The 18,545-nt window shown below is 34.5% G+C and overlaps 1 protein-coding gene across 28 annotated transcripts in view; it reads right to left on the reverse strand.

Annotated features, from left to right (window-relative positions):
- The window catches only part of TENM3 (teneurin transmembrane protein 3), a 1,296,489-nt gene that overhangs the window by 854,143 nt on the left and 423,801 nt on the right, over positions 1 to 18,545 (reverse strand). For 27 of the 28 annotated variants that reach the window (XM_064710586.1, XM_064710587.1, XM_064710590.1 and 24 more), the window contains one exon: positions 10,730 to 10,769. The exons of the other annotated variant lie outside the window; for it this stretch is intronic. The gene's annotated coding sequence lies outside the window, so the exon portion shown is untranslated. The remainder of the gene's footprint in view (positions 1 to 10,729; positions 10,770 to 18,545) is intronic. 28 annotated transcript variants of the gene reach the window in all.

Consider the following 18,545-nt stretch of genomic DNA (forward strand, 5'->3'; position numbering starts at 1 on the left):
CACCAGTGCCACATAATCATATGGTGGGGGAGCAGAGACAACAATTTTTTAACATGGTTTCCCTCTGAAAAGAAGTCCTCTAATGTTGTATAGACATATGGCTCTTCTGCTGGCCCAGAATCACTAGTGGAAGAAAATTATTAATTTCTACTTCAGCTGCATCCAAATCTAGTGAGAAGCAAGAGCATTTGGACAGGAGGTCATTAAAAAGTGCCCTAGTAAGACACACTGTTAGCAAAACTAGGCTCTTAGGTTTGGTTTTAAGCAGAAGGGAATATAAGTACTTAGCCTGACTTAACCCTTAACTAGAATATATGTTATCTCTATTTGTAACAATTGTTTACTTGAAATATTTTTTCTTGACTGAGCATTTTTTCTTGAAGCAACTAAGTATATTTTAAATATATCCCTTTTCCATCAGTTGATTACATTTTCAGTTTATGTCTTACATTTTACTGAAAATGTCTCTGTGTAGCTGGTTTCCACCGTATTAAAAAAAACCCAAAAAACATGTGTACTATGATAACACATATGATGAGCAATTAATAGAATATTTAGGTTAGAAAAGACCTCCAAAGTCACCAAATCTAAGCATTAACTCAGCACTGCCAGGCTCATAACTCAACCAGATCCCTAAGCAGCCCACCAACATGTCTTTTACATACGTCTGGGGATGGTCACTCTGCCACTTCACTGGGCAGCCTGTTCCAATGGCTGTAAAATGTTTTGGTGAAAAAGCTTTTTCTAGTACCAATCTAAACTTTTCATGGGACAACTTGAGGCCATTTCTTGTCCAATCCCTTGTTACTTGGGAGAAGAGATCAACTCCTACCTCACTATCACCTTTGTTCAGGTAGTTGTAGAGAGTGATAAGGTCCCCATTGAGCTAAACAATCCCAGGTCCATCAGCAACTCCCCCTTAGGCTTGTGCTTTACAGCCTTCACAAATTTTGTTGTTGTTCTTTGGGCATGCTTTAACACATCTGAATAAGGAACTGATAGCGATCAATTTACAAGCATCTAGATTTATGCAGATTACTAAGTTTTGCTTTGGAGTGTAAATTAATTGATCAAAACGAAAAAAATTGTCATGTTGATGTTATTAGGCAAAAGAGTGAAGCATGAAGAAGAATGTAAACCAGGGAATGTATTTTGTAGAAATTTGGACGTTATCTAGATCAGAAATGATGAACTACTAGCATCTCTACAAAGTTTGGCAGTGGCAGAGATTTGCACTGGTGCTGACAATGCTTTATAAAATTAATTTGCTACCGCTCTCAGGAACGATTTGTTGCAAATGACCTTTACTGCTGAAGATGAAAACAAAAGAAAGGACATGAGACAAAAATGTGGGAAACAAAACCAAGGTCAAATAAAACCTGCTGAGCATCACACTTTCAAGTCACTGATAGGCAGTGATAGGCTTTGTAGAGATTGCTCTATAACCACAGGAATCTATAGGATTAGATGGGCCTAGCAATTGTTCTAGCACGTAGCCTGCAAATTTCTTAAAGCAGATGCTCAAGTAGATTTACATGCAACTTAAGTTTTACGCAAAAATTTCATCACCTCCCTACAGTTTTTCTACTGACACTTAAGTACATATTTGAGATGATAAAATGTATTGGTATTCTCCCTTTTACCTACATGGTTTGTGCATGCAAATTGTAAACAAATGGAATAACACTGGCACTCATTCCCAAACTATCCATTGCAGCAATAGCAAAATAATATAGATTAAGTGCTTATTTTTCCCGGATTATACCTAATAACCTATAACATCATTTTCAGTCACAGTTCACTAGAGTTAATTTTAAAGCATAATATTAAAGTCAAAGTGTCTTCACAATTAAGTAGGCATTAAATAAAAATGTGGTCTGATATATATTGAGTTACTTATATGCAAGTAAACCCTTGCAGGTAAATGAGAATAGGCTTAATAAAAATTAAAAATGAACTCTCTGTGTAGGTGTACACTCAGTGATGTGCATTGCTACATCTCAGATACTATACCAGAGCAGGAACATTTGAAGCAGGTTTATGTCACTGCAAAGAATATTCAATTAGAAGTTATATTTTGGAACTGGCAACATTTAAGGAGCTTTTACAAATTAGTTATCTCTGGGCATAAATTACTATACCATAAATTGCTGTAAACTATCTTTAGAAAGAGGCAGGAAAAAAATTTCAGACAATCGTTTGATATTTTCTGAGTCCACTATATATGTATTTAACTTTGTAAGAAATAAGTTTCCATTGCATTTGTATTTTCTATTACCATTACTAAGCAGAAGTGTGAATAGAATCTAGAATAATTTAAAAAGGGGAGAAACATGCAGAAACCAGTTCTTTCTCTATCAAACTTATTATCAACATATTTTGCATAAGTTCTAGTGTAACTCTATTATAAAAGAAATTACACTGAATAATCAAATTTAGAAAGCAGGGAATTTTACTTTGATTATGTGGTCAGTTATTGCTCTACTACTCTCTCACTTCAATGATTCAATAGAATAGTATTAATAACATAACAGAAACTCCCTCATCTGTTAATCCTAGTTTACTTCCTGCCTCTCAGAAGAAAAGGAAATATTTCAGTGATGATCATGAAATTTCATCCATTTTACTTTTCTCTTCTTACAGCTGGCTTAGAAGGCAATACAGGAAATGGAAGAAGTTATTTCAACTTTTTAACTGCATAAATATGTACATATTTCTTAAATGTTCAGTTTGTCCTCGGCATATATGTTTCAGTAATAAAACCTATTTGAAGCATTGTAAATACAAAGCCAACTGGAAAGAGGTTTGTGAGTTTTTGTCTCTAGAAAAAAATTGTTATAAAGCCAGTAATCTTTCTTTGAAATATGTTATTTTTCCTCTGATAGTGCTGAAAACAGGCTTAGCTTGGCTAGTGAACTTCTGGGTCTAATTTAATTATGTTATGAATTGGTGTGAAAGTTTGCAGGATATAAATGAAACTTGTTTAAAGCAGTCTCAACAAGGGAAGCATGAAAGGATGATGTCCATCAGAAGTGAGTTTTCCAAGAGTTTTGCAAAGCTGACTGCAAGAAGGTTTTTCAATGCCATTTTCTTTCTACTGCAAAAATGTCGTACATACCTCTACTTAACACATGAAAGAAGAAAAAAATATGAACTAAAGCTGGAGGATTCAAATCAAAACAATACTGCACTGCCAGCCACTTGTTTTGTACCCTAGTCTGAGGCAGAGGCTGCTTTGAAGACTGATAACTGCTGCAAGCTTGAAACCTCTGGGTAGTTTTACATTTTCAAGTGTTTCCACAGGGTAGGCTCCACTCCACAGTACTTCTGAATGAGGGCTATGCTTGAACACACAACTATGCATTAAACAAGGAGTGGCAGAGTAACACCTCATGCATTTGGCACCTCTGAAGTATCTGTTTTAGCTGAATCCTAACAGTTTCACATGCAGATGCATCACTCGAAACAAAAAAACAGTAAGCAAGTATGAATACTGCTAACCTGAGGAAGCAGTGGTATGTTCTAGGTTACATTTGCAGTCACTGAATTTGTTTCATAGGTTAAAAATTCTGGTAGATCTTTTAATTTCCAAATCACAATACCAGATAAACTAAATGTAAGTGTAAAAAAAATGCCTTTCAGATAATGGAAGCAAGGTGTAATAGGAATTTGCCTGTATTCATAGCTCAGGATATATAATCTCATCAAGGTAAAAGTAACAGTTTCATAATGACCTGGGGCTTGAATTAGTAGTGTTGTAATAACTTCATTATGGGGGAATTTGGTGAGTACTGTTGTAAGAGTTTAATCATGGGGGAATTTGATATGAAATGAAATGTTTTCTCTCACAGTCTCTCCTGTTGAGAAACACAACTAAAAAAAACCACGAAAGAACCATACCCATTCCCAGATCAATGGATAACTTCCACCATCATCTCCATCAAAAATGTTTAGCTCAATGAACAATTCTTAAAAATCCAAACCAGAAAAATCAGCAGAGTTGCAAAACACAGGAAACATGGTGGTTTTGGTTCACTATTATCACAGATAAGAGTATTTTATCTCACTTTTCAAGATAACTGACTACAGACACAGCACTGACGAATTAAAAGATATAATATTGAAGATATAGGTGAAAATAGCAGAAATAATCTCTCTACTCTGACTCAAATAGTAAACCAGAAAATTATTTGCTGTTTCTGGAAAACATAACATTGCAGAATTATAAAAGAGTAATGCACAAATCACTGCCTAACTGAAATGCCATTTTAAGATGAAATCAAATAGGACTTCTAAATATCAGTTTTCATACAAATGGGAAATTTAATCTGCATTTCCTATAGGTGCAAAAACTTTGGAAATATAAATGGATTCTAATTCAGAATAATAAATTACCTGTAAATATACAGGGATATTTAACTATAGTGTTCCATATACTTCTGTGGCCCTATAACTGACTAAATATGAGAATGAACGGATCACTTTTAATAGAAACACATTAATATAATTGGTGGATGTACAATAAAAGAGGTTCAGATGTTCACTTTACTCAATTAAGGCATTTAAAGGCTAGTGTGGAAAATAGAAAAAATTTTTTAATTTTGCCCCCAAACCCCAGAAATTACAGCAAGTAAATTCTCCTTTGAGCCAAATACATGACCTTTGGAACACAAAAACCCAGAAGCAAATCTACATTTCTTGTTAAATAAAGTCAGGAATATAGTTGTACTATATTTCTTCTTTTTCCACTTTCTTCCCCTCAGATTCTACATCAATATTTCCTTTAATACAATTGTAGCCACATGAAACTACTACAACATAGGTTAAAGAAATGGCATATGCATAAAAGAAGTGCAGTTATGCATTTCAAAAATACAAAACTGAAAATCTCTATTAGGATGAACAATATAAAAAGTAGAGTTCTGGTGTGAGAGATAACAATTTCTGTCTGACCACAGGTATGGTTAAACAATATAGTTTATAGGTATAGATACAGAAATAGGCCTTCTTTAAAACAAAAAAAAAACACCAAACAAAAACAAACAGCCTAACACACTTCATCCAGTAGTTGAAATACTAGAGAGCTTACTTTAACATAAGCTGTTAAAGTAAGCTCTCTAGTTACTACTTACTACTTATAATGTTACTACTTCTAACATTATAAGCGTTATTGAGATTATAATATTGTAATTTAACTTTTTTTTCCTCCAAGAAGTTTATACTGCCAATTGTGAATATATATTTTAAGAAATATAATTTTATTTGCTAGAATGCAAGCTCATCCTACATTGATGTCTTGCATTTTATGTCTGGCAGTTTTTTGGGGGAACATTACATAGCCATTTACTAAAAACAACAAAGTCTGTTTTATTTCTTTAAAAAAGGATGACTATTTAGAAAAATGTCAAAAAGTATGATAAACATTTCTGCATAAGATAGACATGTGCTATCCTGTGAAAGATAATTTGGGTAGTCAGCAAATCCCTACTGGCACAAATGTGAGGAGACACTGGCCAGAAAAATCTGTCTGGTTTTCAGAATGTGTAACACTTCTCTTAGAGAAATAAAAGGGTCTCTCACTAAAATCTTAGCTGTCACATTAGCATTAAATCAGTGCCTGCCAGCAAACACGGTAAAAGGGTGTTAAAGGTTCTCATTGTAAATACTATTTTTCCGAGAGCTTAAACAATACTACAGAAAAGGGCTCCGGGCTGAAGTGTGGAATATTGCATATCTCTCAGAATGTGTGTCTTTAGGCACTTATTTTTTAATTCCTTTACTGAGATAGGTCCTAATCTTGAAATGAAAAGCTTAAATGAAAGCAATAGGACACAATTCCTAAGAATGCTCAAGCACTAGGCACACAACATGCAAGTTGCAATCTGATCCTCCTTGCTGGGATCCCAGTCAGAACCTGGCTCCTTAAAATTCCTTTAAATTAAATTGATTTGAGACTATCACAGTTTAAATATATTTTAGTTGGATTAAGAGCTGAATTCATATATTTCCATATACTCTTCATGAGCATTCACACATAGGCATTTCTCCATCTTTCTATTGTAAAAGAAGAACCAGATGTACCACTGAGAGACCAGTCTCCACTGAATTAATCCCATTTTCCCCAAGGACAGCTCCAGAACAGGCACCATGAAGGTAACTTAGAAAGGAAAACACCAGTATCAGTCATGAAAAGAAAACCTGTGAATACGAACATAGAACTTAAAAGGTCGCAAAAGTTGAATAAGGCACCAATTGAGTAAATGCTAGAGTGACACCAAATCTGCAAATGTACAGAAACAAGATGACCAAATACCATGTAGCTCTTAAAAAAAAAAAAAAAAAAGAATTATTGCCTGAAAAAATATAAATTAAAAGAAAAGCCTTCTTCTTATCTGTCTCAGCTAGTCCATACCAGAAACATAGACGTGAGCCTAGACTGAACATCTATTTGTGTGTACCACAAAATAAGCATTAGTAAAAAACACATAGAGAATGCCCCCAAAGTATGTGTGAAATACAATACATTAAATTGTTCCTAAAAACTGGCACTTTTTCAACAAAAAAAAATTGAATGCTGTTAATTTTGTCACTGAAACTTTAATTTTTTGTTTTGCCACTTGTCAAGATAGTCAGAAACAGAAATCTTCCCTGCGAGAAAGGACAAAATAGTGTTTTAAATAGGGTACCATCTATTTAGGAAAACCAGAATGAAAGGTTTAAACATTTTGGAAACATTGACCAGCTCTATGTGTTAGTAATGGTATCTCTACAACAATTTTGAGTCAACACTTCCCTTTCATTTCAAGCATTGGAGTTCAGAATGTCTGCAAACAGGGTCATAAGTCCCTAACAGTAACTGGATCTAAATACTTTGGATCATTAATTAATGAAAAAAATATTTTAATGCCATGTTATGAAATAATGATAAGGTAGACAAGACTACTTTTAACTAAGTATCATTAGTCTGTAGGAAAGAATTAGTGGACCTCTATAGAGAAGGTCTGAAGTCATATCTAAACAGAAAAGATCTTGATGACACCGACGCCTGGAAGGTATACAGCAATAGCAAAAGCAGTACTGAGAACAGACTTATCTGGTTTACTTGAGTAAGCCAAGCCTTGAACATGTTAACTTAAACATTGTGCAGCTGAGCATCATTAGACCTGATTTGAACTACTTAAAGTTTAATGCTTTATACAGAAGCAGGAAGCTAGCTACTGGGTGAATTGATTTTGCCTGAGAAAGAGAGAAGGGTACTTTGACACTGGAAAGACAGAAAAGATTGCCACACAAAAAGAGGACAAAAATTTCATTAACACTTCACAAGTGACAACTGTTGAGTTCAACAAGGGGCAGTGCTTGCAGTGACTCTGCTGGTCTACTTTAAGTAAAGAGATTGAATTCTTTATTAACACATCAATTGAGAAAAGGTAGTTTGCAAAACCATTTGTTTTAATATTTTTTGTTATTCTGAAATAATAAAATAACTTTTTTTAAAGATCTAGGGTCGTCCCAAATAGTTTCTAATTCTCTCTCTCATATTAATACTTACTTCATAACTATTAGCATTTGTTTTATTAATGCACTACTTGATAGAAAAAATTAATTCCATTCCTAAGTGTGAAATAACCAATAGGAATGCCCAGCCTACGTGTGATCTGTAAAATTCAACAGAAGTGCGATGTGTATAGGTTAAGCCCAAGGTCAAACATATCAGCAGAAACAAAGTCAGAAGTTCATAGATAAGGTGAACTCTTATTAACCAGCATGACATTGACATATTTTGTAAAATTACAGGTAAAGATTGCTTGCTGTGTAATAATGTATCCTAATAACTCTCAGTGGGAATATCAGCTTGAGAAAGGAAGTGATGAGAAAGTGAACAGTTACAAATTATTAGAAAGATAGTTTTCACTAAACAGTTATAAGAAATTCATAAATGATACATCTTATTGGCAAGCGAGGGTGCATTTATCTCTCACATCTAATGCAATGTTAGAATTGCAAAGGTACTGAGAACTGTAAGATGTAACTGCAGTGAAAATGAAATTTAAGGTAAAGTTAAAAAAGCAGATATAAAGAAAAAGTGTCTTTTGTCAGACCTAAATATACTGAAGTCCATATTGGTCAAGTTAGTATAAATTATAATACAAAATTCAAGTTGGACATTTGATAAATATGCTATATTTTGGACAAGTGAAGATGGCTTTTGTAAAGGAAAAATATTCCTCTGTAGAACTACTGAAGCACTTTTTCTCATTCAACAGACACATGAATGTGAGTGATTTGGTTGCCTGGAGTTGCTCAGTAGGAGTCTACCTTGGATTTGCAGAAGGTTTTCTTAGAGTTTCTCAACAAAGGCTATTATAAAAGTAAGCAGGTAAGAAGGCAGACATTTATAACTGAGACTTTAAAAGCAAAGTAGTAGAGAGGAAAGATCCAGTTCCTGAAATTGTGAGACATTGCTGCTGGACTTTTTCAAAGAGTTTTTCTAGGGCCTGTGCTGTTCAACATTCATAAATAATCCAGGAAGAAGGATGAGGGCTGTTGAAAAATGTCCCTGATTGGAGTTATTTGGGTTAGCCAGGACAAGGACAGACAGTGTAGAATTCCAGAAGCCTGAGTGACAAGCAAAACACCAGCAGAATAAATGCCCTGCAAATAAACGTAAAACAGTACACAGGAGAGGGTGAGGGAAGGTGGGAATTTTAACATAGTGGGCCTAGAGTTGACAGTCACCATGGAGAAATAAGCCCACAGTTCCATAACCATTTATTCTTAGTATTCAGTAAGAAACTAAGAAGGAAAAGCTGAAGGAATGATTTTGAAATAGTATAAACCTAAGAATGTCTCACACTTAGAAAGCAATGGATAGCATGCAAAACCCAAAACAGGGCAAGAAAGATGAACAGCTTCTACACAGTGTAGGATACTTCTCTTGAGGAGGCCATCTCCAAAGAAGGATATAGGTGAGGCTGACAAATCACTGGTGGCATAAAGGGAATGGATTGACTACAGGTCAATCAAATCCAATACAAGGTAGATTCAAATTAAGATAGAAGAAATCACATTCAAAACAACAATAACAAAAAGTTCTTTGTGCACAAAATGAACAGGGTAGTAAACCCATACAACTCATACATGTTCTAAGACTTGAACAGGTTTGTGGGAGTAGATACAGGGACCCAAAATACAACAAAATTTTGATCTTTAGAAACCACATACATCTGATGAAATTTCATCAGCTAAAACTACTGGAGGCTGGGGAATCTACTTCTAGTTCTTACCCTTCCCTGGGCATATATTTATAATCACTGCCTAGAGACAGGATGCTGTCCAGACAATTCTTACCCTAATCCAATATGGGCATTCTTCTTTTGCTATGTTTCCACATGTCATTACTTTCAGGCAGCTGGCTGAAGTGGCCATGGATGCCTCTGAGGCACCTAATCCTGTTGATGTGTGATACATCTAAAATACTTACTTCTCAGTTGTGGATTACTCTTGGAGGGCAGAAGGGAAGAAGAATCATAAAACCTAAGTGCTATAGGACTTCACTTATAAACTCTGGCATCTTTTATTGGATACTGTCTGAAATGTCAGAAATTTTTCATGCTTTTAGGATAGTTCAATGAGTTTTTTGCATTATCATGTCCATGAAGTATCTTGCTTCAAATGCCAGTATCTTATAGGTGAATCAGTAGACAAGTGCAAAAATGGAATCTCACTGAAAAGTTAACAAGTCTCCCAAGGATAATTGCCCTTTGCCATTGAAAAATATCTCCTGGCAACAATTGGAATACCAATGAGATTAAACGTAACTTCCTCTAAAGCTGTTCAAATGAAACAACATGGCTTTATCATAGCACTAAGCAGTAACACTTCATTTAATATGTACATTAATTATTGCTGAATTATAATGGATTGTCTAAAAAGTTGTATAATATTCACATTAATACTAAATTAATTCATTATGATGAGTGTAATTACAATGAATACTAACTAAATTAATGGCAGCTAGACATGCTAGAAAAAGTGTTAGCCATTTACTTGACATGTTCCAAACGGAATATATTTTGTTAATGTATTTAGAAGAGTAGTGTGAATAGTTTGAATAGTAGTGTGAAGCAGAGTGCTTAGCAGAGATTCTTTTTTTTTAGTATCATTGAACAAATTATTTTACTGCACGTTAGGGTTCTATGTACATATATCTAATGCAATCTGAATGCATTATCTGAATCAAATAAAAATAGCAAATCATCAAATCAGTCTTATGCTTCTGATTGTATTTAGTTTCACTTCTACACATATATGAATAAAATCCTAGATGCATGGTCAGAAAATCAAGAAGTCAGGAAACAGACTGTATATGCTGCTGTGCCCCACTTTTGCACTCCAGTATTCATTCTGGTCTGCACTCTACAGATCAACCATGTTCCAGGAAAAGCCTGATGTCAGGTGGTATGTTTAGCATGCTTCTGCATTTATATTTCTTGACCCGTTGGCCTAAGCCTTACATAAACTATTCTTGCCGATGGCAAAAGAAATCTGGCTTGGGAATTGTATCTGTAGCCACATGCCAGATGTCTCACAGGCTCTCACAGAGTATTAATTGTTCACCAGTCTTCAAGGAAGAAGTCAGTTTTATCCACAAGATAAAAAATTAGTAGATTTAGAAAAATAAAATGCGATGCCTAATTCAACAGGGGAAACAAAAAGAGTTACTTACAATGCTCTTTTCAATCAATGGAATGCCGTTTTGCTGCCATCTGTGAAAGCAAATGAAGCAAAAAAATATTATTTCACATAGGTCACAGAATTATAAAAAAATTTGGTACAAGTAAAGAGAGCATAATTAGATGTTATAGTACTAATAGGCAGCTAAAATATTATCATACTTATTCTTCCTCTACTTTAATTCAATACTTTGATTCAAAGGCAACATCATTGACTGGATACATTCTTTTGCACTAACATATCCAATACAGCATAAACTGTAAAAAACATTCATTGCTTTATCCAAAGAAAAGAAAAAATCAGTGGATTAGTAGGGCAAACAAGAATTGAAAATGCTGCCAAACACTTGACAAAACATCAAAACACAGCTTGATTCTTTGTTCACACAACAGAAGATACAAAGAAAAAAGTATCATCCTTTAACTTTTCTTGTATTGTATTTCAGAGGAAGATGAACTGTAGCCTCCCGGCAATCGCTAATGCAGTGTTTGTCTTCTGTGTTGAGATTATCCACTTGGGTGCTGCACTGGAGCTCCCTGGGCTATTTTGACACTGCATCCAGATGCTCCAATTTTGCTTCAGTGACTCAAGAGCAGAGCCAATATGCCTTAAAGCAATGTTCAAAGGGTTAGGTCTTGATGAACAATTAAAGCACTCAGAAGTGTTTCTGAGCATCTCTGACTGGTGCTGAAGTGACTTAAGTGGCCCTTGTGTGACATCCAGGTAGGGAATATGTAATAGACAGTCTCAGTTCTACACTCATGGTGAATGTGGATTCTGCCCCACTTTTATAGGAAAAAGAAAAGAAGTGCAAGTCGAAAAGAAAAATATTCATGATTTTAACAGCAGTAGATCAGTTCTAGAAAGGGTGAATATTTGTCTGCTTTATATAAACCACTTTAAAAAGCCTTGTTAGAAATATTTTATTATTGCATTTTTCATATATTTCCACTTTCTTGTTTGAGACCAAAATAATTTACTGTTTGAGCAAGACTTTTTTAAGTGAACATGCCCTTCTCTTGAATCTAAGCATGATTTCACAGAAAATAAAGATCTATGTACTTCAACATATTTCAGTAGTCCATAAATGAAAAACTAACTCAAGCACTGAGTGTTATTATTCCACCTGTTTCATATTTATGGGATTGGAAGCTCATTTTGGAAAATACTCATTTAATTGGAGAATAACTCATTTAATAAATGCCACAAAACCAGACAAATACATAAGGCTCCATCACATCCAAATCATGGACTCTGAAGCAAAAAAGTAAAGGCACCTGATCAACTAATCCTAAGACCACTAATACATTTTTTTAAAATTTCTTACTTATGAAGAACAAATAATTATAATTTCATATGTGCTTAATGTATTTTTTGTGAAAAATGCATAATTAAGCTATTTTATTTATTATTTCATATTTTCATTTTTCATTCTTGAGATTTTCCTTGGTATTGAGAAAAATAAGCCAGGGAATGTTCCCATGTTTGCAAGAGTTTCACTTTGGAGTTTGTTTAGGTTTTTGAATTGGGTTTGTTTTGTTCTTGTTGGTTTTTTGGTTTGTATTTTGTTTTTGGTGTTGGTTTGTTTTTTTTTATTATGTTCCTGAGTATCAAATTTAGTATTCTGATATGAGATGAAGTAAGAAAACAATTTCAGGTGGCAATTGTTATTGAAGAAAGTTTTATCTGAACAATGCCAGTGCAATACTTAGGTTGGAAGACACAGACTTGATACAGAATACAAACTGTGTACCAGGTGGGAGTTAACTGCGTGAAATCTTGAGACACAAGGCTGAGGGATGCCCTGAAAGAAATTTTGTGGGGGTTAAAAAAAACAAAAAAAGAAAAAAAGTCACTGAAAAAAATCGCTTTATGATCTCTCCAGCACCTTCTCCTCCTTTGTTTCTGTTAACTTTGCATCTGGTTGCAGCTGCCATGAGCTCACCCACTGTGCTGACTGGGCAGGACAGAAGAAACACACCTGGGTTTGCGTGCCCTGCTGATCTCACAGTCGGGTTACTGGTTTCATCAAACCCTGCACGCAGTACAGAGGTTGGTCATGTACTAAAGCTTCAAACTTGCATCTGCTTCATATGAATGGAGAATCACTTTAAAGATTTGTATCTTGAATGCTTGTTTGGAATACTGCTAAATTCATTTTTTCTTATTTTGTGAAATCCATAAAGTAAGAGAAGATTCTCAGACATGAAACAAGACACAGAAGAATTATTATCAAAATTCTTACCATTTTTAATACACAGTTTAAATCTAAGAACATGCAGGTCAGAGGAAAGAAATAGACTGACTATTTATATTTTATGATTGTTTTTACTTCTGTAGTTCAGAAATAATTTTCAGTCTTAAAAATAACACATTGGCTGAAATATCCCAACTTGTCCATAATGGAAACTAGGTTTACTTTTATGGACTAAGAAGGTCCAGCATTATCAAGAAAGACAGATGATTAATTAAAAATAGAATTCAGAATGTTCTATTAGCAATAGCTTTTGCTTGAACATTGCACTATATCTTTTTGCAAAAAGGTCAACAAGCAACAAAGTAAAAGTTAGCAAATACACCTGACTCTTCCAGAAACAATGTTGATAACTTTGGGTGTTCTGGTTAGAAGTCTTCCAGAAATATGCATTATTTTGGGAGAAATGATACATATGAGCAACTCTGAGTTCAAGCACTTTTCCTATCAGCATTTGATAAAAAAGCACAAGCAACATAAATCTATTTCAGAACTGTCTCCTCATTTAAAGTGAGGGCATCGGGGCTGCCTAAACACCTACTATGGCATAACCACCTTCTTAACGTACAGAGAATATTCCCTTCCCCCATGAAATGCATGGGGAATCTCCGTGAATATGTGTAATCAAAACAGGAATGGATTTTGTTTTCCTGGGTAAACTTCTGAAAGGGAGGGCTGAAGAAAACTAGGCACAAAGGTTTAGGGAACTAGACTTGGTTATTCAGCTTGTGTCTTGATCATTCCAGTGTATATCTCTAGGAAAAGGAAGGACACTGTGCTCTTGGCAATTACTCCACTGATATAAAGCAAAAGCTTTGGAAATCAAGATTAACACCAAGCATTCCTTCTAGACAAGGAACTGCATGTTACCATTCTTGTCCTTTCTTACAATTCTAAAGGAAGGGAAAATCATTCACTAAATTAAGACTCGGGAACTCTGTACCAAACTAGTACCAAAGAACTTTCTGTATGACTCTGTGAATATTTGCAATATTTGACAACCTATTCTGTATCTGTACACTACGACTAAGACATTTTCCTGCAAGAGATCAACAGCTGACCTTTGCAGGTAAGATTTTTCTAGCTTGATTATTCCCCATTAAAAAAACAAACAAACAAACAAACAAACAAACCCTATACTTTTTTCTGGCTTTTCCTCACATCCATTGGCACTGTAAAAGGTAGAGAAAAATGACTCATTTCATAAATGGTCAATGTTTCTTTCATATTGATCCTTGTGTCTGAATTGAAATAAGCACTTGTGGCCAGCAAGTTCTACTACTCCTTAATAGAGGCATGCTAGTTCAGCTCAGTACAGGTTCTTGAATTGGGAAGTGTTAGGACACATGGAAGTATATGAGAGGGGGCTTTAAGTATTATGTAAATTGTTTTCAGTTAGGATTTTTTACAGAAAGGGTATTGAAAAAAAACCAGTCATCTTCTCCCTCCTCTACAATGTCCCTACACTTCAACTAAAATTATGCTTTTAGGGACAAAGAAAACCATACTTTGATTTCATTTGGAATGGACAGAAATAGTCAGAAAATATTTAGAAACAAAAAAATGTGGGGAAGAACTATCTTTCTGCATTCCCAAAAGCAGCATTTTTCTCCAGTCATTAATTTGTGTACTTGCCAGAGACATAGGCAACTCTTCAGAAGCTATTTAAACACAAAACTAAAGAACTGGAAATGAAAGATTAGGCTTACACGCTCTTTGTAAATCATTCATGGAAGTAAAGAGAATCCCCCCTCTCTTCACTTATTCAATAGCTCTGCGGTTAGGGCCTCATCTGATATACAATGTGGGACAATCAGGTTCAAGACCTTGTCTGCACATTCTTGAACCCACATTTTCACTTTCCCAAAAGAGTTCTTAAACCAGTGAGAAATCTATAATTGGCTTCTCTCGATCCCCATGGAAAAAGCTGTTCTGCATGGATTATTTAAATACTGAGTCAAAGAGAGCGAATGACTCTTTGGTCTGGTGCTTAAAGAATTCACTTGGGAGGCACACGGCTCGGTCAAAGTAGCAGTTCAGATAGTTCAGGTGAGAGCATACCCCTGCAGAATATCCAGTGGTTAGGTGATTCCCTTGGAAGGCAGAAAATAAAGGTTTAAATCTCAGTCAGGGGGAAGGGCTTAAAACCTAGTCTCTTATATATAGGAGTTACTGCATTAAAAAACATATGGTGAGATCTTCAACTTTGCGGGGGTAGAGGTGAGTGGGTGGAGACGGGAAGATGAAGAGAAACAGTTGTTATCTCTTCACTAGTTTTGTGAATCTATTCCTGTTCCAGAACCAAAAAATAAAGTCATCACAAAATCAGTCTGAATTTTGACAGCTTTTTAAATTGCTAGCAATCAATTTATTCACTAGAGCTATATTCAGATAGTTAATGCAAAACATTGTCTTCCTGGCAGGCTCTGATTAGACTCCCAATTAAAGACTAAATTAAATTTTTTTGCATGTATGAAGCTGCCCTATACATATAGTGTACACATACAGAGTAATCCTTGTGGAGTTAAGAGTAATTGCCATTTAAGAACTATTCTAAGAATTACATTCTAAAATTCTATGAGATGAGACAGAAATATTATAGTAGGAGCTCACTTTCAAATTGTTCCAAGTATATTCATCATACTTTTAATAAGAAAGCAATGATTATGCTCGTTTATTTTTTTTTTTCTGGAGATCATATCTTGACACAAAAGAATTCAGTATAGTTTATCTGGAACTGGTATTTTCCTATTTCTTATATCATTATTGTCAGCCCCCTATTTAAATGCAGTATTTTGTATTTCATTTATTATATAGGGTCTCCAAACTCACATTTGAGTCTGTTTTATGAGAAGCTTAATAATTTTATTGAAAAACAGAAAAGTAAACCTGAATTCCTGAGTACTTGCCATCAACACTGATCTAAGGACTCACTGTATACCCGAACATTATTTAAATTTATTTTTCTTTCATTATCAATATTTCTCTCCTAAAACCTTCATGTTTTTCTGATGGCATTCAGAAGTTCCACGGATAACAATGACAAGTAAACTGGATGTAAATCTTTCAAACACAAAGTCGGTTTCAACAGGAAAAGGTTGTTGAAGTTGAAAAATTTAATTTGAAATAGCTTAATACAATCATTCCAACATTTTAATTTGCCTAATATATAAATGTTACATATTCAGAAATACTCATTTTTAGGCCACTCCTACACAGTATTATTGTCTGCTGGTCTTTAAAAGCACACACAGTTACTATTTAAATCCTAGTGAGAATGTAAGAATATGCTGCTGCTTTCACATAGCACTTTTTTTTTTCCACAATATGAGGGCAGGCAAAAATAATAAAATATTTTCAAATTTTCCAGCTAACAACAAGAGTAAATTATATACATTTTTTAATCTAGTTTTTTGCCAATGAACATGTTCATTAGCATAAATTTTGTTTCTTGTGGGAAGTCTAACTTTTTACGATTCCCATGTTAGGTTCTCCCCTCAGCACTTCCAAAAAAGTGAAATATCTTTTCCAGTTAAGAAGTTGATACATTTTTTAGTTAAATGTCTTGAGGGAGGGGGAATAAAGTTTTAGTGTTGGAAATTCCTAATTTTCAACTGACTCAAAAAGAAAATCTTAATATAAATCTGCTTTGTGAGAGCATTTTTGATGTGTAATGTAAAATGAAGAATTACTGAAAAGTGTTGTGTACTAATAACATTAACGTTAGTTTTAGCTCAGATATGTAAACAGGAGGTGTTATGGGGAAGATCATCCTCTTATGACTGACAGTTGGAGCAGGTGTCAGTGTTGCTAATAGTGGGAATTGTCATTTGGATTTTGTTGGCTATTGTACCAAGCTGCTTATAAATATACAGAGATCTAAAGGTACTTTCACATAAAGGATAAACTGACACACTTGTAGAATTTTGTTTCAACTACATAACAAGTATTTTACAGAAGAAAAGTATTGCCAAGTGGGCTTCAAATATTTTTAATACGTTATGGATCAAGCTGTAGCAAAACCATCAAACAAATCATAGCAAAAAGTGTTTCTCATCATGTTATTCAGAAATACTCAAAGTGAAAATATCATAATGCATTCAATATGCAAGTAAACTGGAAAGGATTAAGGTTTTGTTAATTACTTCTGTTAAAAAACTCAGTTCACAAGTGTATTTGTTAAATTCACAGATATAATTTTCCAAAAGCGCTGTATGATTTTTCTGCCTGCTCACTACTGAAAAATATTTCACCTAAACTTGCCTCAACTCCAGCATTACTGAAGAAAAAAGCATTAATGGAAAACTCACTCCCAGGCAAGGCAGCTTCCATCACAGAAAAGAAGGTTTATGGCTTAATCCTCCATAATCATGATTGGACACAACATTTTATCTGAAATAAAAGCCCCATACCACATCAACAAAAACCACATCAACAAAAATCTCACCAACAACTCTCAGGCAGACAATTTTTTTGCATTTTATTGGTTTTGTTGTTTTTTAACTCTGAAATAGAGAAGGACAAAGTAAAAATATACAGCTCGGTATAAAAAAAACTAAACTTTGTTGGTGAGAAATTAGTTCAAAAACCACACAGTTATGCTTTGTGACTAAAAACATAATTAGGTAAAGAAACCTAATTAAGAAGTGAAATATAATAAGACAGTTGGTGTGTTGCACAATACGCTTACCCAAAATTTTTCACTGATTTATACATATGAAAAAAAGAAACTCCATCATTCCTGGACTATTGGTCGCAATCTCACACAATAATTTGAGCAGTGTACCAGCACAACTAACATCAATTCCATTCTTCTTAATTATATAACATTAAACTCAAATTTCGTTACTTTTGTTGCTGGGAAAAAAGAGGAAAAAGCCACTGTATTTGTACTGTCATCTCATTTCTGGTTCTTCTAAGGCTCTTTTTTCTTACCAAAGTGAGAATCCTTCACAATCTGAAATATCAGTTTTTACTTCTTTAATTGGGTGTTTCTATCAGGACCTTTTCAGTGAACTCTTCACATTTTAATATACTTCTGCTTCACTACTCTAGCTGATTGTTTCAGAGGTTGTGCAGAACACATTCCTGATCTTCACGAAAGCCGCTTTCAAGGTCTTTCATATTCTGCCATAATCCCCCAGTAATTACAAAGGCTCTCTTTGCAACAATAAGCAAGTCTGAGAGGAGTTCTATAACCCTACATCACACACTAAATTGTACTTGGACATTTCAGTTAAATGTGCTTCCCTTGAGCCCCCAACTTGCATACGAAATCTGCGAGATGCCAAAACACAAGAACTGAAAGGTTATGATGATGGTAACTGTCTCTATACAAAGCATTGATTAAATGAAATACAAAACACAGCTTGGATAAAGGCTTTAGTTGGGGAGCAGCTAAGTCCTCATTAGAAAAGCAAAGTTGACAGAGCTTAAAAACACTTATTTTATGCCTGATAATCATTAATCATTTTTACAGATCTTTTTCTCCCCTAGGACTTTAGAAGTGTTTTTGAAAGCTCCTCTGTAAGTACTCACACTTTTAATTTTATTT

Source organism: Zonotrichia leucophrys, chromosome 4 (assembly GCF_028769735.1).
Source record: "Zonotrichia leucophrys gambelii isolate GWCS_2022_RI chromosome 4, RI_Zleu_2.0, whole genome shotgun sequence".
In the NCBI taxonomy this organism is placed as follows: Eukaryota; Metazoa; Chordata; class Aves; order Passeriformes; family Passerellidae; genus Zonotrichia; species Zonotrichia leucophrys.